Here is a 26318-nt window from a genome sequence, read left to right on the forward strand (position 1 = left end):
CTAGCACACCTTTCAAATGCAAATAAACAGAGTCCACACCCCCCACCACTTCCTTCACTGGGAGCTTTCACATTCCCAGCCACTGTCCACTTGCCCTAATCACTGCAGGGCCAGGTACCAGAAAGCTAGGGACAGCCCCTATGCCCCAGAGTCTGCTGAAATTATTCATATTAGCTAATCCTAAATCTGTGTACCCTGCCTCACCCATTCCTTCCTGTGGAAACCACAACAAAGGCTCTTGCCCACATCTCCCCTACTCGCCCCCTCCCGCTGACCACAGTGCTTGCTGGTGTGGCCCCCTGTGGCATGGTGGGCCCTCTTCTTTTGAGATCTGTGAGTATAACATAGTATCTCTTCAATGGCAATCATCTCCTGATCTGTTGGCCTCACCATAGCTAAATAATAATAAAATCTACATTTTAAAACGTAGTGCTACAAAGATAGAGTAATCAGTAGAGCCAAATGCTCCTAAGAGTTGGATTTAGCGGTAAGGAGGTCATGGATGATCCTGACAAACACAGGATCAGTGAATTTGGTACAGACAAAAGCCTGAATGGGTTCGAGAGAGAATGGGAGGTAAAGATGTGGAGACGAATGTAGGCAACTCTTTAGAGAAAAGTGTTGTAAAAGGGAGAAGGGAAATGAGAAAATAGCTAGAGGAAAACATGAGGTCATCCGTGAGCTGTATTACTGTTTTTATTTGAGGGACAGAGCTTTTACAGCAGGTAACAACTGGGAACAGAATCAAGTGCTTCCCACAGGGAAATGTCATGGCACACTTTAGCAGGACCTGAAGATACTCTTCCTTATCAAAATGCAAATATATCTAGAAAAGGTGCCATCTTAAGCTGCACCAACAGGCCTTGCCAGCATTCTTATTTTTAGAACATGAGAGAATAGTGTCATCTTAAGCTGCACCCACACTTGCCAGCATTCCTATTTTTAGAACATGAAAGGATGGCATGTAACATAGTTCTAGCAACAGAAAAGATCCCTGGATCACCCACAACTGGCTTTAACTTCCCCTTTTTCCTTAGCCTTCCAAGGGGACTTTCCTAGCACACTGCCTCCTTGAGGAAACTGAGGGACAGACACTGTTATAAAGGTACTTTCCAACCACCAGCCTCCTTTCCTAATCATCTTTCTTCCTGGGAAAATATGGTCCATGCAATGGTTAAGAGCTCAGCCTCTGAAATTAGACACATCTGGGTTCAAATCCTGGCTCTACAAATTATTAGCCTCAAATGCCTTGGGCAATTTATGAGAACTCTTTTTGCCTTATTTTCCTATAATGCTAATAACACCCACCTCAAGTCACAACCTTGAGGGTCATCTTACACCTACACATTTCTCATCTCATCAGTCTGTCCCCTAGTCTTGCTCATTCTACGTCCTAGGTACTTTGTGGATGATACATCTCCTTTCTTCCATTCTCCTGCCATCACCTTAATTCAGCTTCTTGTCATTTCTCCTTACACCACCGTGGAGCCTCCTCACTGCTATTTTTTACCTTCTCCTCTTGCTTCCCTCTGCTCCATCCTCCATTTGTTGAGGTGGAGGACACAAACTTTGGAATCATCTTAACTCCTTTCTTCTCTCACCTTACGTCCGACTCATCAACAAATCCTATAGTCCTTTCTTTTAGATACATCCAGAATCTGACCATTTCCATCCACCTCCACAGCTTCTATATCGGTCAGAGCCATTATCATCTCTCATGTGATTTCTGCAAATAATCTGATAACTGGACTCTGTGATTCCGACCTTGCCTTCCTACAGTTGATTCTCAACACAGCAGCCAGGGTGATTCTTTAAAAATATAAGTCAAATATATCTTCTCACAACCTTCTGTTGGCTCAACATGTCACATGGAGTAAAATCCAGTCCTTCCGATAGTCCAGGCAAGAGGCGCCTCTGTCTTGGGCCCCATGTTTAGAGGACCCCGCTGTGGCTGTACTCCTCCAGACAGGGTAAGGTGTTTTCAGGGCTGAGAGGTGTCTTCTAGAGCCCTTGACCTTCTTACCTCCACCCATCACAATCTTGATCCTCGGGACACTGGAATTCCCTGCCTGAATGGCCTTAAACCTGCTTAGGTCTGTGTGGCTTCTTCCCCAGATCCAACCCTCAAGGGAGGACCTTGCTGCCAGTGTGCACATCCCTAGACCCAGGTACTTTCATTGCTCTTTCTGCTGAGACTGCCCTGTGTAAAACTGCAAGAGCAGCTCCCCCCCACCCCCAGCATTTCCAACAATCCTTAACCATCTTTTTTCCCTTCAAACCAGTCATGACCATCTAACATAACATGCAATTTGCCTCTTTATTTTATTATTCCCTATCATCTTCCATAAGAATGTAAGTACTAAGATAAGACAGTGAGAGTGTTGCTTACTGCTATGCCTTTATCCCTGTAACAGTAAATGCACATACAGTTAATATTTGTTGAATTAATTATCCCTTTACATAGCAGGCAGAATAACGTCTCAAATAATCAAATTTGACCATGTCACTCATTTAAAAAGGCTTCATTAGCTCCCATTATTTACAAAGTAAAGTTCTCCTTAGTGTGGCCTGCAACAGTTTCCCGGATCTGGCCCCTCCTGCCTTGGCCACGTGGAAATACATGTGCATTCTATAAATAGGACCTCACAGCTGCTTTGAGAATTCTAGTCTCATTTTATTTCTTCTAATCTTATTTTTCTTCTACCTCAATTCCTTCGTCAGCTTTAAAAAATTGTATTGCATCATATGTCTCTCATTAAGTGGCCTTACATTCTTCTACATTCAACACAAGCCTTTCTTAACTGCATTAGGCTGTCCCTTCTGCTGCAATTGTATCCACAACTTACCCTCTAGTGTTAGCACTTAACTCATTTCTGGTATGCTAAGTTGTTGCACTTCTGTCTTCCCTGGGAGAACAAGAGCTCTGTGTGCTTAATTGATTTCTCATAATATTTGCTGAATGAACAAAGAAATGAGTAGGTGCATGCATGACAATTTAGCATCACACTCAGGAATCTGAGACTAATGGCTTCCAGTTGGCTCCTTCCTCTGTTGGAAAAACAGAAATCTTAATTTGTTTATTTTGACCCAGCCTAAGGAAGAACACCCCCTCAATTAGAGCCACTCACAGCAGAACGGAGTGCTAATGCGGTGGGGAGGTCATTAGCCCTAGCATTGTCAAAGGGTCCATGTGGAAGCAAGGGTTTCCATAAGAGGTGGAAGGTGATCGCTTTTCAACAGTAAGACTTTTATAAGGTTGTCACCCCGAAGAATGTTTTCACAAGTATCTCAGGCCCCTCACCAATTTCTCTCAAAACACTGGTCAATCTGTATAAGACCCCTGTCTTCTGGGTTCCTTAGGCGAACCATGTTTTCTGAAAAGAGTAGCTTCTTAGTGTTTTTAAAGTTAGGGATGTATGCACTCCTTTATCCTTAGGCAGCCAAGGCCCAAAAGAGTTTCTTTAGAGAACTTATGGAATGCATGGCCAAAATGAGTTACCTCATCACCTCATCTACAGAGCATCCATGTGGAAGGCCCTCCTTTAGCCCAATGAATGAGCCTTGTGATGACTTTTCCCCGGGAGACAAAATGAACATGTTCAAACAACCATCCCACCTCTTTTGTCTCCCGTTTAAAAATTTACTTAATGTCTTATTGTCTATTCTGAAGTGGCTGTCTATTTTCATTTAAATTGTATTGGGAGGTGATAGAAGCTGGAAATCATCAAGTTCTTTAACATCCAGTTCTCTTCACCCAATCCCAAGTAGTGAACAGAAATGCTTGTGGGTCCTTGGACAAGGTATGTGAAAAAATACTTTGTAAATGGTGAAGCATTCTTCAGATTCATTGTCATTATCACTCACAAGGGTGAGTGGTAATCTTTGGTCTAAAAATCCCAAGAATTCCTATATGACCACTCCTTTCACTAACTCCACTAAGATTCATCTGGAAAAAGTCTACCCAGTCTTTAAAACTTACTCAAGGCTACCTTTTCATAAGTCCTTTCCTGAGCCTCCCAAGCAAATATTTGAAGAACAGTTGTACTTCTCAGGATATGTTTTGTCTGCCTTGCATTTAACAGTTTATGTTTATACTCAACTTTTTCCCTAGTCCAATTTTAGCTCTTAGCCTCTTCCCTGCTGCAGCCCCCCAAGACAGGGTCTTGCTTGTTGCCCAGGCGGGAATGCAATGGCTATTCACAGGCACTATGGATCACAGCTCACTGCAACCTCAAACTCCTGGCCTCAAACAATACTCCTACCTCAAGTAGCTGGGACTACAGGCATGTGCCACTGTGCCCAATTTATTCTGTTTATTCTACATAAGAAGTGCTCATATCATTTATGCAACTGCATTCATTGTATCTTTCCAGAGAAGTCAAGACAACTTCTGCAAATTCTGAGGACAGGTTTGTAAGCAAAAAATGAGGGAATCTTTTCCAAGCACAACTTGCAAGAGGATCAAAAATCATAGTAGTTGCTAGCAGTTTCACTTCTTGGTTGCTGTAGGCCACGTTTCTTGACATTTCTGCCATCTGTTGAAATCTATTTGCAAACGGATAGATGAAATGAAATTTTGGTGCTGAAGCTTTAGCTGTTCTTTTGTTTTCTTTCTCTCTTTCTTTCTTTCTTTCTTTCTTTCTTTCTTTCTTTCTTTCTTTCTTTCTTTCTCTTTTCTATCTTTCCTTCTTTCTTCCTTTCCTTCCTCCCTCCCTCTTTCCCTCTCCCTCCTTTCCTTCCTTCCTTGCTTTTATTCAAAGCATTTACTTGGTATTTACAATAAGCCATGCTCTAGTATACAGAGGTGAATAAGACACAGCCAGCACTTTCAAGGAATTCTCTGATCTGTAGAATAACCAAGGCATAGACACTCTATGGAAATATTTCAAGAATTCTAGCAAATAATTCCTTTGTGCAATAATAGCCAGCATAAAGGATCATGTTTGTGTAACATTTTACTCTTTTGTGAACATGTCAGTCTCATCTCCTTCAGCTCCTCCCTCTCCCTAAGTGTCTAGCAGAGCCCTGGATGTCCATGAAAACCTAGATAAATACACACCCAGTTGTACTGAAATACCTGAATTAACCACTGTTTTTGAAGTGAACAGTCTAAGACAATGATTGTAATTAGCAATGTTTTAAAATAATTTGAATTTGGATGCCTTTGGGCAAGTGATGCAGAGAACGCCCCAGGTCCCACCACTCCCCCATGTATTATACCTAGCTGTCACATCGTTTTGTCACTTGCCAGCCCCTACAGGCATCTGAGTTTTTAGGGGATCTTAGAGCCAATGCTCTGCTTTCATAGGTGGATGAGTAATTATTTGATCTCTAAACCATCTGTGGCATAGATAGACTACCCTAGTCTTAAGATTATATTCTACTCATTTTAATGGGGCTCTTAAGCTCAAGTTGAATATCAATTTTTTAGTCAATAAATGCTGAGTTCCCATTTCTTGCAAGTCTTTATATGAGTGTGTAGAATTCACAGAAGGGTTCATCGAAGAAAGGGCCCCTGCCCTTAAAAGCATTATAACATAGTTATAAGGTTAAAACTCACACCCATGAGAAATGGTAAGAATTGGTGTAGAAGGAGTGATAAAATTGCAAAAACCCTGGGAAGGGAGACTTCCCAGAGGGGTGGGTTTTGAACTGGGCCTTTGAAACACGGGTAAGATTTGGAGTTGAAGTCATTCTGGAGGGCACTGCAGATGGCTCAGAGGCAAGTTCTCAGAGGTGCAGATGCACAGACTTGCTGAGGGGACAATGAGCAGACTAACTTGGCTGGAAGTTTAAATTGAGATGAAAATGTTAAGGGCTGAGTGCCATGCAGAGCTGCTAATGGAGAGATAGTGACAGTCTCTCAAAAACTGGGTGATAACACGAGGGGGGTGTCTGAAAAAGATTAAATCTTTTTTTTTTTTTGAGTATAGAATTGGGGGTGGGTAGAATTGACAGCCAGCCGTTCAATTAGAAGGTCATTATATTTATCTAGATATTTGGTAATAAGGCCCTGACTTAGGGTCAGAAAGGGGAAGCAAGGGAGGGGAAAAAGAAACTTACTACAGGACAATTGACAAAACAATTGACAACTGATCAGCCATACAGGAGAGAAAAAGAGAAGCAACATGGTTGCCTGTGGTTTTAAGGCTAGACTATGAAGATGATATTGGAGCCATGGGGGGTGGGTGGGGGAAATAGTAGATCAGGAACTAATTTTAGAGGATAGACAATGAGTTAAGTATGAGTCATGGGGTAATGCAAAGCATTCAAGAAAACTGTAGGTCCAGAGTTTGAGACATAATTTAGGGCTAAAGATAAAGAAGTTATTTCTAACATGGAAATGTTAGTTGATATAGGGGAAAGAATGAACTGTCTGAGGGGGAGAGTAAAAAGAAAAAGTTTGAACTGAGGAATGCCCCAAAATTTGGAGGGGAGGAGCAGAGGACCAGAGAAGACAGAGACAAGGTGGCCAGAAGAGTATGAGCACCTCCCCATAGCACTGTCTCCCAGCCAGTGGGGGAAAGCTCCCAAAGGAGGGGTGGTTAATAATAGAGAGCTATGAAGAATAATAACTGGGAATCTGTCCTAGGGTTGTTAGAGACAGCTAGAAGGCATCAGAGGTGACTGGGGCTAGATAACCTTTCGGATTCCTTATCTATCCTGGATTTCTGTGAGTTGATGGGAAGATAAGGGAATCCAGCTGCAGTGGAGCACGATTCAACATGAGGAAATGAAACTGCAGTTGCCTCCTTATAGGGTAACTCAAGTATGCAACAAGTAGTCACATGGCAGGTTCAGACATTGGCGTGTGGGATAAAAATGGCACACAACAATCTATGGGTCACTGTCCAATGGATTGTAAAGCAAATCAAGTCTGAAGCATGACCCATAATACTGTCTTTGAGGACATTTCCACCATCTCCTTTCAAACCAACCTCAACTGTATATTACACAAACATTTCATTTCTGGTGATTCTCCTGACATTTCATCAAATAAATGAATTCAACCATTCAACAAATACCCAATTCAACAAGTACCCTATGTGTAATGCCAGGCACTGTGCTAGACACTTGGGACTCAGAGAACCTTAAAAAGGTGTGGTCCTTGCCTACGAGGAGCTCCAGTTCAATGGATGGGCTCATAGGAGAAATCTGAGATGACGTGTTGAAGCAGCAGGCTAGGAAGAGCCTGCTGATGGTGAGAGCTCGGGTAATAAGGGCAAATAGAACAGGTTCCCATGGCAAGAGCAGCAAGAGCAATATTGTTCGCCCACTCATGGAATCTTGGGCTGGGAAAAGAGCTAGCAGGACATCCAGATCAATCGGTGTTGGACTCTTGATACAACTGCCTGATTACTGCCCTCACTGAATATTTTTACTTTGCATTTGTCAGTTTGTGTCTGTCATTCCCTACAGAACCATAGCATTTCAGGGATAGAAGAAGTCCTGATAAGTAGGTGACCTTACTCAAGCTTTACCTGTCCATATGAATCCATTGCCATCTCTCTTCTTTTTGTGCCCAGGTGGTGAGCAATCCATAGCAATAGTTGCAGTTTTCTTTAACACATTGACTGCCACACTAGAAAAAAATTTTTTCCCCAGGAACACGGTGTTTTTTATTAAAACAATCCTTTCTAATATTTTATTTTTTATTGTTTTCTGTGCGTGTGTTATAGGCAATGCAATCCACGTTTTGAAAATTAAATTGTTATTATTAATTGTAACAACAAGAACAAGATATTCATGAACCAACTGCAGGGTTTTGCTTCATGAGGCCCCAGGGGCTAAACTAGCCTGAGTTCAATACAACTCACACGGCAGTCAATGTGTTAATTTTGCTACCTTTTCCATGATCATTTTATATGGAAAAATAGCCTTTTTGCAGGCCCCAAATCATGCTTTTGTTAAATAATGGTACCTCAATAAATTAATAAAATATTAATTTTTTTCCCTAACAGCTTACTCTTAGAGCATAACTTGTAAACACAGGCCAGCCTGGAATGTTAACTGTCTGCCAAAGGCAAAATCACAAACAGATGTCAGTTGTAGAAAAGCAGAGTTTTAAGTTTTTCACCATTAACCCTCCAAAAACTCTGAGAGGCAATCTCAAGCATAGTTACATTTTTCTACAGTGCACATTTTTGGTACAGAAAATATCTCCCCTCCTAAAATTGCCCAATAAGAATAGTAAGCATAAGGACTAGCGAGAGAAATCCTACCATTGTGGACAGGAAGAAATTAGCTTGTTTGTGCTCCTAAGTACAATTTCTCAGGAGCAATTTCTCCTGCTTCATATGAAGTGGAGAGAAGGCAGGCATTTCCCCCACCGTGGCAGCCTCATCATGGTTCACACTATAAACTCACAAAGTAGGAGACAATCTCAACCCACTCGATACTCACATGAGGACTTGGCACAGCTCCTCGGGCAAAGATGTAAAAAAAAAAAAGCAACAACCAGTTGCTGTTTGTGTCAGATTCCCTTATGGAAGCCAACAAAACAAACAGCCAAAACCAAAACCAAAATCATCAACAAGCAATATCTCCAACCCAGGATTCTTTCTAGCTGGGACATTTGAGGATGGACAACAAAAAAGCAGTCAGCATTGGGGTGAAGACATATTAAGGAAGAGAAGAAAAGATGTGATCACATCCATCCAGCTCAAGCTTTGCCGTAGCACGAGAGTAATTCAAGCCAGAACTGGGTCTGAGGAACTGACGGAAGCACAGTGTATTGGGAAGTTTTGGTTTTACTTTCAACATCATTTGTCGTTTCTCTGCATGCAGGCACCCCTTGGGCAGTGTCCCTGGTGATGCACGTTTAGGAGTAGGGGAAAGGGAGGGAAAGAATACCAGCATGTCCTAGCTCTGTGCCAGGAACTTTGCATAGGCATCTCTTCAGTGTCCTAGGGCTCTCGTAACAAATTACCTCAAACTGGGTGGCTTAAAACAGCAGACACGTATTCTCTCATAGTTCTGCAAGCAGAGAGTCTGACATCAAGGTGTCATAGGACCACACCCCCTCTGAAGGTTCTAGGGCAAGAACACTTTCTTGTCTCTTCCTACCTTCCTCTTCAGTAGCTCCCGCAATCCTTGGCTTGTAGCTGCGTCATGTCACTCCAGTCTCTGCTCCCGTCTTCACATGGCATTCTTCTCTGTGTGTATCTCTGTATGTCCTCTTCTCATTAGGGCACCAGCCTTTAGATTAGTGCCCCCCCAATCCAGTATGACCTCATCTAAAATTATTACATCTGCATAGATCCTATTTCCAAATAAGGCTGCATTCTGAGGTCCGAGGTAGACGTGAATTTGGGGGGAATGCTAGTCAATCCACTATTGTACCTCATTTCATTCTCAGAGCAACTTGGAGTCTAGATACCGTTAGACTCATTGTATACATGAGAAAACAGAGTCGAGATCAACCAATGTTTTCTTAGTTGCACAGCTGAATTTGAACTCAGGCCTTGGTGGCCCCACTGCAAGCTTCGTGGTGAAATTAAAACCAGGTGGTAAGGAAAGGCCAAATTGAGTGCAGGTCTGGATGACCAATCCCCTTCCTACCACCTACCCCCCATTTTCCTTGAGCTCATCTCAGTAGTGACAGGGTCTGAACACTCAATATGTTTTCTTGGTCACATTTCTCTAATGTTTTCTTGTCCTCTCTCCTTGGCTCCCATCTAAGCCTCCCGTGCCTCTTTGTTTTTCTTCTGCAAAAGCAGGGCTCTCCTTTCCTCCTTCTTGTTCTGTATCCTCTTTTTACTCCATCCCTTAAACAAGAAAGAAGCTTTCTATAGTAGTAGCTACAAATGGTAGTGGCTGCCTAGACCACAAGAATGGGGGCTGTGTCTTTGGGAGCTGTCCTTCCTCTGGGGACCTGCTTCTCTACCTACGGCTCTAGGCTCGTGGTTTCTGTAGAAGTTGCCACGCCCTCACCTGACCCTGCCTCCCTGTAGTGACTGGCTGAGGAATGGACAGATGTCCCCTGCATGGCTCTGAGAGTTCAGTATCTGTGGAATCCACACACCACCCGCCAGAGTGCCCGTCCCTCTTTAGGAATGAGGTACCCTCTCCATCCTCTATCTGGGGTAACTTTCCTCCTGCCTAGCCACCCCCCCCCACTGTTTCCTGTGGGCAGCTCAGCCCTGTTTCTCCCATCTAAAAGCAAGGGGAAGCCCAGGTGTTTTCATGACAGGGCTAATTAAAATTCAGACTAATACCTTAGAAAGTTAGCCTGCCTCATAAATCTATGAGCCTATAAAAAAATACTGGAGGGGAACATACCAAAGTCTTAACGAGGGCATTTCTGGGTGGAAGACTTGTAGATGATTTTTAGTTCCTTTCTTCTTCTTCTTCTTCTTCTTCTTCTTCTTCTTCTTCTTCTTCTTCTTCTTCTTCTTCTTCTTCTTCTTCTTCTTCTTCTTCTTCTTCTCCTTCTCCTTCTCCTCCTCCTCCTCCTCCTCCTCCTCCTCCTCCTCCTCCTCCTCCTCCTCCTCCTCCTCCTCCTCCTCCTCCTCCTCCTCCTCCTCCTCCTTCTCCTCCTCCTCCTCCTCCTCCTCCTCCTCCTCCTCCTCCTCCTCCTCCTCCTCCTCCTCCTCCCTTTCTTCCTTTTTTTGCTTACATCTTCTTTCTAAATAGCCTACCATGAACACAAATTACTTTTGTAAAGACAATGATAATTTTAAAAAAGCAGTAATGGAAAGTATAGTTAGATTGCTAAACAATAACAAGAAAACATTTAAGAACTTAGCGAAGGGCTATGTGTATTCCTAATTTATTTAATTTATCTTTGTTCCTTAGAAGATCCCTGAGAGGCATAGTTAAATCACGTGTGTCTGTGTGTAGACTCAGACTCCCCAACACTGCACTGATAGTTGGTAATAGAAAATCAGAATTTAGGTCATACAATATTGCACTATAATAAGTATAATAATCTCACCAGTGTACACAACTAGTCTATGAGGCCCCTTCCATTTTATAGAAGGGAAAGTTGAGACAACAAGAGATTACAGAGCTTAACCATGGTCACCCTGTGAGTGCAAAGCAGATTGGGGAAGAAACGTTACAACCATTTCTGTTCTTTCTTCCCAAGATATTTTCTCCCAAATGCAATGTGATGTGAATGTAATGCAATGCAATACAATATGATGCAATGCAATGTATGTATGTGATATGATGTAAGTGTTCCTGTAAAGCACCTAGGACAGACAGTACTTGCCACATAGCAGGCACCAAATCAATCTTTACTATTTCAGATCCAAAAAAATAAGTCCAGCCTTTCTTACTCTACTTGGCCTTATAGGGATAAAAAAGAACACAGCCTGAGGATGAAAAAGAAATGCATCTGAATCTGGGGAGCGGCGGGGGAAATGAGTAAAGAGCAAGAGCTAAGGAAGGCGCAAGAACTGCGAGGAGCCAGCGGTTTATCTAGAAGCAGCCTTAGCAACATTTCCAAAGTCAGGAACCAAGGTTCTGATGCAAGTCTATCTGGAATGTGATGAGAGGGAGTGGAGGCTAGCCTCCACTCTTGAAAATGGGGACAGGGACTCAATGGGTGGAGAGAAGGTCATAGGCAGCTGGGGACAGAGAGAGGAGGAGGGAGGAGTCCACATGGGGCCAGCCTCCCTTGTGTCAGGGTCGGCCCAGGGACTTGAGGTCGGTCACTGGTCATCATACTCCAACTCATGTACTTGCTTGGAGTCCCACCTGAACCCTGCCTGCTGGGGAAGGCCTGGTCTCAGGCGGAGGGAAGAGAAGTTGAGGATCGACGTTATGGCCAGAGCAATTGAGATGCTTGTTTGTTCTTAGAAGGACAGAAGTGTAGGCTTGGCTCATTCACTGAAAGGAGCTTTTCAAAATAAAGGGAGGTTTATTGTAAGTGTAATGGATTAGGTGGTTTTCCTGCCTCAGCTTTCTGTCCCACCCCGTCTTACTGAATAGTGAAGAAATAACTGAGGAGATGGCTCCTGGTGAGAAAAAATTATGAGCTCACAAAGGTCAAACTTAAGTAAGGCCTGCCTCTATAGCACTGGAGGGCGACTATAATTAATAATAATTTATTCAATATTTTCAAATAGCTAGAAGAGAGGAGTTTGAACGTTTTCAACACAAAGAAATAATAAATGTTTGAGGTGATGGATATGCTAATTCCCCTCATTTGATTACTACACACTATATACATATATTGAAGTATCATACTATACCCTATAAATGTGTACAATTATTATGTTAATTAAAAATAAGAATAAAAAAGGAAAATAAAAGAGCTACACATGACTAGGCAAAAAGGATCACACAGTTTCCCATAAATATGTACAATTATAATGTATCAATTAAAAATAATGAACAGGTGCATATGGACAAAATCTTAAAGGCAGTAAGAAAAATAAAGATCATTTTGTTAATATGGTAAGAAAAAAATTTAAGAGAGTCTCACAGGTGCAGAGGTGGGGCAGGAAAGGAGGGTAGAGAACAGAGGGGGATGGAAGAGGTTGAATTAGTCCACTGGCCTTTAACAATGAAAAGTAAAAAAGGAGGACTCAAGAGGCAGGGAGAAGGTTCTGAGAGCCTAGAGGGGGTATGTACTGTCCTCTTCCCCTCTCATTCTTGGGGAGAGGAAGTGGGTGCTGGACACACATCCCTAAAGTTTGAGAGTGCCTTATGTAGAGATTAACACCTGCTTCTTTCCTGAAGTTTCTGAAGGTGGGAGGTTCACTGGATATCTTATGCCCAGGAGGTATGAGGGGCTGTAGGGTTGTTTTCAGGAATGAAAAAAATGGGGGCACCTTACATCCTAGAACCCTGAGCCCTCAGGGATCACCAAAGACCTGATACTGTGGCTTCTGGAGATGCAGAAGGGAGGGAGGTTGGAGGCACGGGAGGCCTGGGCCCTCATCAGAGGCCACTACCATTAGACTGACTGTGGCTAAGACCAGGGACATTTCCCTCTCTGACTCCAAGATGGCAGGGCCACAAGTTTAGCCTATTCTGGGATAAGGAGAGAGATTTGAAAAATATATGGGGTTGGATTTTAATTGAGACCAACTCAGTCAGTTCCTCAAAAATGTTAAACATAGAGTTACAGTATGACCCATATTCTACTCCTAGGTATATACTAAGAGAAATGAAAATTTATGTGCATACAAAAATGTCTACATAAAGTGTTCATAACGGCATTATTCATAATAGCCCCAAAGCGGACACAAGCCAAATGTCCAGAAAATGATGAACGGGCCAATGAAATGTAGTATGTCCATGCCATGGGCTATAATTCAGCTTCAGAAAGGAATGCAGTACTGACGCATGATACGATGTAGATGAGCCTTGGAAACACGATGCTGTGTAAAAGAAGCCAGTCACAAAAGACGATATATTGTACAATTCCATTTACATGAAATGTCCAGAATAGGCAAATTCATAGAGACAGAAAATAATTAATGGTTGCTTGAGACTGGGAAAAATAAGAGGGAGTGGGGGAATGATTGCTAGAGGGTATGAGATTTTATTTCAGGATGATGAAATGTTTTAGAATTGATGGTAGTGTTGGTTGCATGTCTCTGTGCATACACTAAAAACCATTGCAAGGTACGCTGTACGTGGGTAAATTGCATGGTATGTGAATTCTATCTCAAAAGCTGTTAGAAAACATGAGACTAGACTGAGTCATAATAAGTGACTTGAAAATTATGAAATCGGACTGAGATTTGATGAAAGTCCCTCACTACCCAACAGGCTAGGAGGGCTTGACAGAAAACTGTTAGCCACAGTTACTAGAAAAATAAAACATTTGATTGAGTCTCCTCAATCACATTGGTGAGATCGTGCGGGCGGGACCTGAAACTGTCAGAGGCAAAGGCAGGGTGGCACAACCGCTTTCCTTGCTCACCTCGCAGGAGTGCTTCGCGGGTCCCTCTCCCTCAGCTGGAATCTGCACATCTCCTCTGTGCAGCTCCACCTGCCGATTTCCTCAGTCTTTCCCTCCACTCTGAACCTCTTTTCTCTTCCTCGTGGCCTCTGCTTTCTCAGAATTTCTGCTGCCTTAACACAATACCTGGCCCATCATGGATTCTAGCAACTTCCTGCCCTTTAGTGTCAGGCCTTCCCACCCCGGTCTTGAGAATCTGAATGGCTGCCTCAGCCCTGTGCAGTTGACCATAACCCAGAGTCCTCTCTTCTTCCTGCTTCTGGTGCCAGGAAGCTGGGGGAAGCAAGACTGTTGGACCCCCACACCTGCACACGCTGCAGGGTGAACCTGGTGTGGCCCCAGCAACTCTGCACTGGAGGACTGCCAGAGCCAGCTGGTTCCCACGGGGACTCTCGAACCAGGGCTGATGAGGGCTATAGCATATTCCCAGGACCGAACCGGGGAGGGAATCTATCTCCTGAAGTCTGGGCCAATGTCCTCTGGCCCTAAGACCTGTAGAAGCAGAGGAAGTTCTTGGACCAAACAGAGGAGATATCTGAACTCAAACGTAGGTCAAGGAAATCAGGGGTTCTCACAATGACTCTATGGTTTCAGCTCAGTTTAAAAAAAAAAGAAGAAAGTGAAATGATGATTCATCTCTTCAAATACAGTCAAAAGGGAGGGAGGAGACATCTGACTCATATTTTGGGGTCAGGTTAGTGCTTCCCAAACCTGGGGGCACATCAGAATCCCCTGGGGAACTTGAAAAACATAGGGGTGCCCGGGCACTACCCCGGACCTCGTGGTTCAAAATCTCCAAGGGTGGGTACAGGAATCTGCATTTTCAAAACTTATCAGGTGGTTCTGAAGTAGCCAGTTCTGCTGTAATTGGATTAGCATTAGGGATTTGGGTTTGGTGACGCTGGTGACAGCAATCATTGAAGGGAAGTGAGCAAGAGGGAGAAAAGAAGGTAAGAACCCAAAGACAAGTTTTAGCTGTTTCAAGATGGTGGCTTACGTCTGTCCATGCTTAGATTTTCTTTCACTAAGAAGAGCTGATATCATGAGCCTCGATTTACCAATGGGGGTGGTGGAAGCACTCAGGTATAAGTTATTCTCTCCTAAGGTGACAGTTAATGGCAGGTCTGCCTTTAGAAACGAGGGTAACTGGTTAGAGGGGTGGAGCTATGCAGAAAGTAGGAAGAGCAGTTGATGTGGAGGGCGGAGATGCCGGATTGGCCTCACTCCTTCTAGCCGGGCGGCTTGACCGCTCCGAGCCTTGGCTGTAAAATGCCTGAACTAAGAGTCAGAGTTTTGTGAATTATATTTTATAATTTTTATAGAATAGAATGCTTAGAATTTCTTGAATTAGGTAATCGATATAAAATAGGACCTCCTGGACCCTTTTGCTTAAGTGGCACATTAAAAATTAGTGACTTCTTTATTTAATGACCGTACTCACTCTTGAACTGTGTCAGGTAAAGTAGAAAACAGAAACAACTAATAAAGAAACCAATATGCAAGTGTTGCTTTCCCTGCCTATTACTCTGGAATGGTAGGGCTACATGGCTGTAATTTCCAGTTAGGATGATTATTTATTGAGCAACGTTATGTTCAGGCACTGAGCATGCAAAGGTGCACGAGACAGTGTTTCTGCGTCGAGGGGCTCATGTGCAGTGTGGAGAATGACAAAGGAACAGGATTATCATACAGGATGGTAAGTGCCGAGACAGAGAATGCCCAGCTTTCTTCCAGACTACGCTGACGCTTGCCCACTGGGGGACACTGGGGCCTGTGTCTCTCAGCCTGAAATGGGATGTCAGTGGTGGTGATGGGGCAGTATTTGTGCCACAATAGAAGGGTCTACTATTATAGATGTGTATATGCCATTAGAGGGGACTAATTCTAAGTTGACTGGCCTAAGAAGGCTCCTGGTTTTACAAAAGAGGGAACAGAAGCTTAGAGAGGTTAAGTAAACAAGTGGCCAGTGGGAGACTGACTGAAGAGTCTTCAGGAACAGCAGGGGGAAGAGCACAGAGTCCTGGTCCCTGCTGGCAGCAGCCACCTCTGTCTTGTCACCCCCTCGCTCCTCAGACCTCAGCACCTTTGCACCTTCCCTGCAGATCAGGAGCAGGTAAGCCATGTGGCCAGCAGTCCAGAGGCTTTGGAAGCAGACTTCTGTCCAAATCTCTGTTTCACCCCTTACCAGCCCTGAGACCTTAAACAAATGACTTCATCTCTTGGTACCTGTTTCCTTATCTATAAAATGGGGATCATAAAAGACTTGCCTCAAAGGAGTTGTTGCACAGATGAGATGAGTTGACACATGGAAAATGTATTTAGAGCAGAGCCTGTTGGCACATAGTACCTGCTCAATAAATGTTAATCATTTTTTCCTATGCTATTACCTGATTGGTGTGGCCAACCCGAGATCTTAATCCCCAAAACGTGATTAACTTAGCTCATTTTCCCCTTCAGAATTAAAATTTTAAAAGTTTAATTTTTCCAGAGTACAAAATAACACACTGTATCATTATAAATTAAAATATCAAAAAAAAAAGTAAAGAAGAAAGTAAAGATTACCCGAATACCCAACCCCAGAGAAAACTGCTGTTAGTATTTTGGTGAACATAATTCTTTATAGCTCTCTGGACACATCTATATGAACATAATTTTAATAAGTGCCATCATATCAGAATGCAGTTCAATGAACTGCTTTTATCACTCATCAAAGATATCATGGGCATTTTCCCATCTCAATAATAACAAATCCCATGATTATTTGTAGAGACTGATAAGTATGTCATTGTATATATGGGTGTGCCATAATTTGTTTACACCATTCCATCGTGATGGCCATTTAGATTGTTTCCAGTAAGTGTTGATATTACAAAACAATGGCACCGTGAGTGGCCCTGCCCAGTCAGCTCTGGACCCCTTTCTGATTATTTCCTTCAGACAACTTGCTGCAAGTGGATCCAAGTGTATACACCTGAGGACACATGTTCCAGGAGTGTAATTCATTGCAGGACAACAGATTAGCGTGTTAGCTGCTTTGCCAGGACCTAAGTGGCTGTGGCTTTTGCAGCAACTCATGACCTAGCTGTGGGAGGGCAACGAGCTGATAGCCATTGTGTGGGATGGCAAATTTTGAAGGCCGTCCCTGGCCACAGGTTTCATTTTTCAGGCCCAAGAGGGGACTCTATGGGAGAATTTACTGACCTCTTTGTTAGACCACCAGTGCCCTACAATTTCTCTGAATTTCTGGCTTTTCTAGGAAGTCAGGTTAGGGAAGTTCAATTGGCTGAAAAATGTCATGTAATTTTGAGGAACCTTCTGACAGTATAATGGCCAAGGGTATTTTGTTCCAAACAGGCTTATGACAGATTTTTCCAGGCCCCAAACTTTCCTTATCACCTGGCAATAATCCTGAGCATTTTCCTAAGCAAATGAAGCTGGAACATGAGGCAACAAACAAAAGTGGTGGCCAAAGGACCCATCAGCTTTTGCTGGCTGGAGAGTAGTAAAAGATGAGTAGAGGGTGGGAAGGAAGTGGTCGCTGGATGGACTGCACCAAGGCTTGGCCAGCTGGGCTGGCTCCTCTCATGGGTGGAGGGAGGGAAGGAAACTCCTGGACCCCCAACCCAAACCAGAGGTCATCCAGTCTACACATTTCCCTCCAGTCTCCCTGGCCACCTCAGATGTGGTTCTGGGTTGGAACGTTCCATCGCACAGCCGTGGGGTAGGTGAAGTGTGACCAGGAAGGGTCAATGGAATGTGCATTCTGCTACTACTTTTAGTAATTCCTAACTGAAGAGAAAAGCAGTAGTACAAGTTACCATTCACGGAAGTCTAAACATTGCCAGGGCAATTCCAAGTGCTTTATGTGTATTAACCCATGGAACACTCACAGCAACCCCAGGACGTAGATACTCTCATTGTTCCTATTTTATAAATAGGGAAACTGAGGCAAAGAGAGGATAGACCATTTGCTGAAGTTCACACATCGAGTAAATGGGAGAACAGATTTAACCTCCATAATCTGGCTCCAGGTTTCTTTATTTACTATTGCTCCTCTTTATTGTTACGATAGTGCATGTAATAATGGGCTTCTGCGATTCCGTCTTTAACTAGACACTCCTAAGACAAACGGAAAAAAATATATATATCATCAAAAAAATAAAAAATATATCATCAGGGATAACTCTAGAGAAACTAATGGGATCCATCTTGAGCTGGTTGAGCTAAGTGAAGCCACTTAAGAGTGATCAAAAGCTGATTAAGCAAAAGGGGATTGAATGGAGCCCCACCAGGCCTGGGGTTGGGAAAGAGAAAGGCATCTTTCAGGGACAGAAAAACGGGACTCTAGCTGTGGGATCTGGGATCATATCTGACACTGACAAACTGCATTAAAGCTAGGATGTATAGGGGCATTTTTGCTTTTACTCTTTGTCAACCCTAGTTCCTATACCTTTCCCTCCCTGTTTCTTCTGTCCCTTCTCCATAGGCTGTCACTACTTTGCACCCAACAGACAAACACACTGGTAATCTCCCTTGCATGCAGACATTCTCCATGTGTGTATATATGTGTGTGAATGTATCATACATACATAATTTGTCTCCACAGACTATTAATTTTCTAAAAATATTAAGTTATCCAATTTCATAAACATTTTACTCCATACAATGTGTAGCCAAGGTCGTTATGGATGTATACTGCTCAAGAAAACAGGAAAGCAGTTGGGCCAAATGAGGTACCTACCTGAGACTTCCGGGGTCCAGCCAAGAGGCCTGAGTCACAATGTGATGTAGTAAGAATGAAGAGAATGGGATGCTGTTGGGAGTGACCAAAGAGTGAAAAGACTCAGCAAGCCCTTGTGCAGTGGGTAGGATGGAGCCTGTTGAGGCTGGGAGGGCTGGTCTGGAGAGGGGTATAGTCCATTTCCATTATGGTACAACGGCCAGGATATTCGGTCCCTGTCCACACCCACACTGGGCAGTCAACACCCCTTCTCCCCTAGCAAGAGTCTTGAAGGATAATTATGGTACTTTAACTTGACACAAGCTCACTCACAAGAGATGTTTGCTATATCTTCTTTTTGATAGATGTGTGTGTGTGTGGGTGCACGCACACACATGTGTATGTACTTACTCATTCCCAGGAACATCCTGAAGTTCAACCCAGAGCATTCCCATAATGGCCCTGACCTTTGAGGAAGTAGCCTCTGGTCTTACTTCCCTCTCTCCACATCCACCCCTCGGTTCCCCATTGGTAGCACCTCCCTTCATAGCCACCAAACTCAAGGCTTTTCTGACTCTGTCCACAGAATTTCCCAGTGTCTCCCATTCACATAATCCAGGAAAAATAGAGAAATTTCTTTGAATTCCATGACCTACATTTATCAATATTTCTTAGTAGCAATTTGGGTTTTCTAGATCCACTTTCTCTAAAAGTCCCAACTGTCTTCACAACTTTTAATCCTATTAATCAACCTACCCAGAAACACCAACCTTCTTGAGAAACAATAAGGACATTTCTTCTTTCCAAGTAATATCATGACATCATTTTTGGAACAAAGAAAGAATCCGTATTCATGGATTCTAGGATATCCAGAAAGGGTTTAATGCTATTTACAAGGGTCTATAACGTGTAACAAAAGAGTAGAGATGAGAAGTGGGACTAGAAAGGGGAGGGAAATAAGAATAGTGCCGGAAGTACCCACTCTTCCTCTGCCTGGGCACTAGCCAGGAAGGTGTGCTGGCTGTCAGGGTCCTTGGCCTTCACCTGCTTGCATTACCATCAGTGTTTTCCATGCTTAGGGCACCCATCACCAGCTGTTCTTCCTGCTTCATGCCTGGTTAGTGCTCCCTCCACACTGCCCCTAGCACATGCTGGATCAGTCCTTCCCCTGCTCAAAGCCTGCAACCATTTCCCATTGCATTTAGAACAGAATCCAGACTCTTTATCACAGTCATCCGGGGCTGCATGCAGAGCTTCCAATCTCATCTTGTGCCCTCCCGCCGTGCTCACCACTCTTCTTCCTGGCCTCCTTTCTATATTCCTTGAACTCCTTGAACTCAATCCCACCTCAAAGTTTCTCTGTACATTGTACATCCAGCTAGGGGTACACCACATTTTGTATGGCTAGGCTAGCTTAGTGTAAATGTCACTTTTTCAAAGAAGCTCCTGTCCCATCTATCCTGCTTTATTTATTTATTCGAGACCGGTTCTCACTCTGTTGTCCAGGCTGGAGTGCTGTGGTGCCATCATAGCTCACTGCCAACTTCCAACTCCTGAGCTCAAGTGATCCTCCCACCTCAGCCTCCTGAGTAGCTAGGACTACAGGTGCATGCCACCATATGTGGCTAATTTTTAATTTTTTGTAGAGATGTTGTGATGCCCAGGCTGGTCTCGAATTCCTGGCCTCAAGCAATCGTTCTGCCTCAGCCTCCCAAAGTGCAGGAATCACAGGTGTGAGACACTGTCCCCAGCCCACCCATCCTATTTAAAGTTGGTTCCTGGCCGGGCGCGGTGGCTCACGCCTGTAATCCTAGCTCTGGGAGGCCGAGGCGGGTGGATCGCTCGAGGTCAGGAGTTCGAGACCAGCCTGAGCAAGAGTGAGACCTCGTCTCTACTAAAAATAGAAAGAAATTATCTGGCCAACTAAAAATATATATACAAAAAAATTAGCCGGGCATGGTGGCTCATGCCTGTAGTCCCAGCTACTCGGGAGGCTGAGGCAGGAGGATCGCTTAAGCCCAGGAGTTTGAGGTTGCTGTGAGCTAGGCTGATGCCACGGCACTCACTCTAGCCCGGGTAACAAAGTGAGACTCTGTCTCAAAAAATAAAAAAATAAAATAAAAAAATAAAGTTGGTTCCTAACTCTGTAATCATTTAGCTTGGCCTCTCACTGATTGGTATTATTGTACTCATATGGACATTTGTTTGTTTATTGTATAGTTTTGCACCCATCCCCCGACCCCCGACTAGAATGTGAGTTCCTTGAGGGCAAGAACCATGTCTGTTTTGTTCCCTCTGGAATCCTCAGTATCTAACTTGAAGCTTGACATGTAGCAAATGCTCAGTAAATTAGTTGAGTGAAAGAATAGAATTGGCTTTAAGCTTTCTAAGCCAACCTTGGGTAGTTAAACAATTAATAATAGTCCTAAGATTGGTAGGGGCAGGGGGCAAAGCAAAGCAACTTGTCACTTGCGGAAACAACTATTTTGGCATTAAGATCAAAGTGAAATCTTTCCTAGTGTTCTTTAGAAAGCACACTGTGTAATGAAACAAAGCGTTCCTCATCAGTGTTCTTAGACTATACTTAATAACCAGTTTCAAAAAATTGTTTCATTAACATAATCTCAAGAAAGGCTAATGACATTATAGATATTGCAATTCAATGTACACTTTTATTGCTAGGATACCAATATAACAAACTGCTGTCTAGATGCTCAGCCATAACCAAGTCTGATAGCTCTTCCTCCCAATGCATATATTCCCCTTCTTCTGGGCAGCTAGATTACATTTTGCAGCCTCTCTTACAATTAGGCATAGTCATGTGAATAAATTCTAATTAATGGAATGTGAGAGGATATTATGTACACCATTTCCAAACCTGGTGTGTAGAAATTTCCCAATGAGATTCTCTGTGCTTTCCTAGTCCATTAGCTGTCTGGAGACCTCCAGGGAAAACTTGAAACCCATGTATTAAAGATAGTAGAGCCTTTGTCTCTCTGAGTCCTTGAGTGAGTACAGGGAGCAGATTGCCTGCCTAAGAGGATATTGACTCTGTCTTTTTGTTTATATGAATTCTACTCCATGCCTAAGACAGAACATATATATTCTTTTACCAACTCATATATGCTGTTAATGTGATAGGTCCTGTTTTAAATTCCTTACACATATTAACTCATATGTTTATCCTATTCTCTGGGTCAAGATACTGTCATTGGTTTCATTACATAGATAAGGAAATAGAGAAACAGAGAAGTTAAGTAACTTACCCACGGTCAGATAAACAGGAAGGAGCAGAGGCAGAATTCAAACCCAGATAGGCTAACTCTAAAGTTCATACTCTCAATCACTCTACCATTCTATTTCCCTAATGGTTTTATTAAACTCTTTGTTGATGTAGGTACAAAACAACTAAATAAATAAACCAAATTCTAGTCTTTTCCAACATGTTTGTTTCCTAGGACCGTGTGAAATCCTTTGACATGTGGTGTGGATTATCTTGGGTCATTAGACATTATTTCTCAACCAGTGTCATGTAGGCCTGTCAGTGTAATCTTGGGTATTACTGTCTCTGGGTTTCTTCCTTTTGTTTCATCAGGTTTTAAATAGGGCGATGGAGACAGTGATAAGATTATGTGAGTGGGGTATATATCTGGGAACAAGGGTGAGAAAAGAAATCTTGAATTGATGCCTTACCAAGATATTATCTTCATGGTGAGGAAATAAATCCATTTATTTGTCTTAGTTAGCCTAAGAAATCCATGTACCACAGCCTAAAAAAGGCAAGGAGACGCAGCCCTAGAGGATCTCTTGACCTTTGAATCAGCCAAATGATCTAATGCAATTAATACATTTACAAAAAACAGTCTCACTGCCATAGTACCTTTTGATGGTGTGTCAGATATGAAGCCTAGACCCTACCAGACAGCCTGCATGTCTGGGACTGCCCCATACCATCCCCTTGTCATATTCGTGGCTCCAATGGGATGTGGCTTATACCAGTTTACGGCCCAGTAAAACAAGGGGGTTCTTACAAAGACAGCAGGTGTCGAAGTGTAGTCTGTGGGAAAAATCTGGTTTACTCTTGTTTCTATAAGTAAAGTTTTATTAGAACCCAGCCACACTTATTTTGTGCTGTATTGTGTGTGGCTGCTTTTGCACTACAAGGGCACACTTGAATACCATAGTCTCCCCTTATCCATGGGGGATACATTCCAAGACCCCCAGTGGATGCCTAAAACTGAGTATAGGACTGAACCCTGTGCATACTATGTTTTTTCCTATACATAAATACCTATGATAAAGTTTAATATATATAAATTAGGCACAGTATGAGATTAACAACAATAACTAGTAATAAAATAAACAATTATAAAAATATGCTACAATAAAAGTTATGTGAATATGGTCCTTCTCGTTCTCTCTCTCAAAATATCTTGTTGTGCTGCACTCACCTATTTTCAAACTGCGGTTGATTGCAGATAACTGAAACCATGGAAAGTGAAACCACAGATGCTGGGGGGACTACTATAACTGTGACAGAGACTATATGGCCCGCAAAGCCTAAAATATTTACTGTCTGGCCCTTTAAGGAAGAGGTTTGCTCACCCCTGTTAAGAGGGACTAGGCAGAAGGAAGGATAAGGGTTAGGTTGGAGTCTGACTGAGGGCATCTTGAACGGGGGCTAAGGGTGTTTGGACTTTATCCATCAGTTAGAGTGAAGCCACCTGGGCCCCCGACCAAGAAAGTGCTGTGATGACAGAAGTGTGTGTAAGGATGATTGTACTGGCTTCATTACAAATGCTGAGAAAATGGGGCTAAAAACAGGAGGCAGGGACCACACTTAGGAGGTGGAAGGGAGGCTGCTAAGGACTGGGGAAAACACTATTGTTATCTACCATCATTCAGACCCCATCTCCTATGGTGACAAGACTGATTTTGTTCAGATGTCCTTCCCTGTGTGACCTCGGGGAAGATGATCTCATCCCTGGCTCCAGGGTAAATCCTTGCAACAACTGTTTTAGGGGTGGGTATGTAACCTGATTCTGGCCAATGAGCCATGAGGTGTGGTCTGCTGAGTATAACTTGGAACTGCCACCACTGTCTTGCTACCAGCTTGGGTACAGATCCACCAGTAGGGTGGGGCCAAGAGAATTGCAGAGCAGCAGAGACAGAGCCATTCTACCTGTGTATTTCTTGTTTTATGCTATAATGATCCTTCTAGTTTCTTAAGCCAGTATGAACATCCTAATATAAAGCTTGAGAGAGAGCAGCAACAATGACTTCACAAATGAAGGAACTAGAACAAGCTATTCTGTAAAAGGGGATTAAGTCAATATTAAAGCTGCACAATGTAGGAGAGAGAGGAGTAAAAGATGGTCTTGAGACTGATGACTGAGAATTTGAAAGGCCATTAACAGAAATGGGAAAATGATGGGCATGGTTTCTCTTTTGGGCAAGTTTTTGCCCAGTACATGAGCTAGTCTGAGGCCAAAAGACATCCCGAAAGGGGGTCTGCTTTGCATATTGCTACATGGCTCTCCTCCCAACATGTGACTGTGAAATGATATGAGCTCCTACAACATTGTAGCTGAGGGCAAACATTCTAGGAAGGCACAGTTATGTACAATATTGGTTTTTGTTATAGATGTATGAATTACAGCAGAAAGGACATATTGTTTTACAGTAATTGTCAGATTGGAATAAAATCACCTCCTTCTAGACTTCAAATACCCACACAATTTTATAGTAAGAGCTCAAAATCTTTTTGGAGAATCAAAAGCCATTGAATTTACAGTAGAAGAAAATTCATTGAAGGCTACATTAAATGTAATTTAATTTCTCTTTTATTTTTTAAAAAATATTGCCAGTTATTTTTTCAGCTACTTTTAAAATAATGCACAAGGAAGAGAAGATATGAGATAAAATAAATGACAAAAGTTTTCTTTTGTACTTAAGGGAAGACAGATAAACACATCCAGGGAGATAGACAGAACTGCATAAAGACTTGGGGTGAGAGTGGGAAGGGAAAACAGTGGGAGAAAGGGAGGGAGTGTCTTTTGCATGCCATAAATATCCACAGGATGGATGCTTCAGTGGATGCCATGGCATAGCTAGGGCTGCTGATGAAAAATCACAACCTCAAGCATTATCATAGCCCCAAGAGGCAATATTCAAACTTATCAATACTGCTTTAACCAAATTTTCTAGACACAAAAAACAAATGAGCTGATCAATATAATAGAACAGAGTTTATAAACAGATACAGATAGTTAGAAAAACAGGTATGTAGGTAGGTAGATGGACATAAATATAAATATAATTACCTAGTTTATGATAAAGGTGACATGCAGTATAGTAGGGGAAAGTGTGGTCTTCTCAATAAATGGTGTAGGAACAGTTGGATATCCATATTAAAAAATGTATTTTGACCCCTATCTCACACCACATGCCAAAAATTAATTCCAGGATAACAGATCTAAATGTGAAAGATAAAACGAGGGACTTAGAAGAAAACGGGCAAGAAATCTTCATAATTGGAATAGGCAAAGTTTGCTCAGAACAGGACACAAAAAAAGTATTAGTCTTGAGTAAAAATTTGGTTAATTGAACTATGTCAAATTAAGAACTGTTCACCAAAAGACTTTAAGAGTGGGAAAAGGCAACTCACAGAATGGGAGAAGATATTTTATGTATCTGACAAATGACTTATATCTAGAATCTGTTAGGAATTCCTACAAAATCAAAAAGGCAGACAACCTAATTTGGAAAAATGAGCAAAACGCTTGAAAAAATACTTCATAACACTTTATTTCCAAATGGCCAATAAACGTATAAAAAGGAGCTCAACTTCATTAGTTATCAGGGTAATGTAAATTAAAACCATAATGTGATATCTCTGCATACCTTTCAGAACACCTAAAATGAAAGAAGTAGAAAATGTTGGTAAGAGTATGGAGCAACTGGAACTCCCATATACTGCTGGTGGGAATGCAAATTGGTACATTTTTCCATCAATTTCATACTGTGATCCAGAAATTCTACTCTTCTGTATTAATATATACCAATGATTTAGCAATTGTACTACCAGGTGTGTACTGAACAGAAAATAAGTTCAAACATTAATTGAAAGACACATACTAGAATATCTATAGCAGCACTAGTCAGATTAGCCCCCAATTGCCTAGAAAAGCAAAAATATTCAGGCAAACAAACATCAGACTGCTCCTGGAGTTGTCCAACCCAGAGAGATATATCTGCATATTATACTGTTCCAATATCATCAAACTTCAAAATCCCTTCGTTAACATGACTCATAATTATTTAGGTGTGGCATAGTGTATGGTTTAAGAGCATTGGCTCTGTAGTCAAACTGTGTTCACATGGCCAAGGTACTTGAACTTACTATGCCTCCATTTCTTCATCTGTCAACAGGAGATGATAATAACAGTACTTTCCTCGTAGGGTTATTGGGAACACTAGTGAATTAATACACATAAAGCACTCAGAACATTGTCTGGGATGCAGTAAATACTAAAAAAAATAATTGTTAATACTAGTTATTAAATCTCTTACATGTGTTCTAGCGCTGTTATATAGCACTAGAACCAGATGGAACTACAAAAATACTATACTTGGATTAGAACCAATGAGGCACCAAAATATTAATACTTGAACTAA

General features: G+C 42.4%; 1 protein-coding gene across 3 annotated transcripts in view; it reads right to left on the reverse strand.

Moving 5' to 3' along the window:
- PDCD1LG2 (programmed cell death 1 ligand 2) overlaps positions 1-8680 on the reverse strand; it is a 59101-nt gene extending 50421 nt beyond the window's left edge. For 2 of the 3 annotated variants that reach the window (XM_045563883.1, XM_045563885.1), the window contains exon 1: positions 8404-8476. The gene's annotated coding sequence lies outside the window, so the exon portion shown is untranslated. Of the gene's footprint in view, positions 1-8403 lie in introns of all 3 variants that reach the window. The other variant, XM_045563884.1, reaches the window with a different exon arrangement.
- Positions 8681-26318: the final 17638 nt, after the last annotated feature.

This window comes from Lemur catta, chromosome 10 (assembly GCF_020740605.2).
Source record: "Lemur catta isolate mLemCat1 chromosome 10, mLemCat1.pri, whole genome shotgun sequence".
Taxonomy (NCBI): domain Eukaryota; kingdom Metazoa; phylum Chordata; class Mammalia; order Primates; family Lemuridae; genus Lemur; species Lemur catta.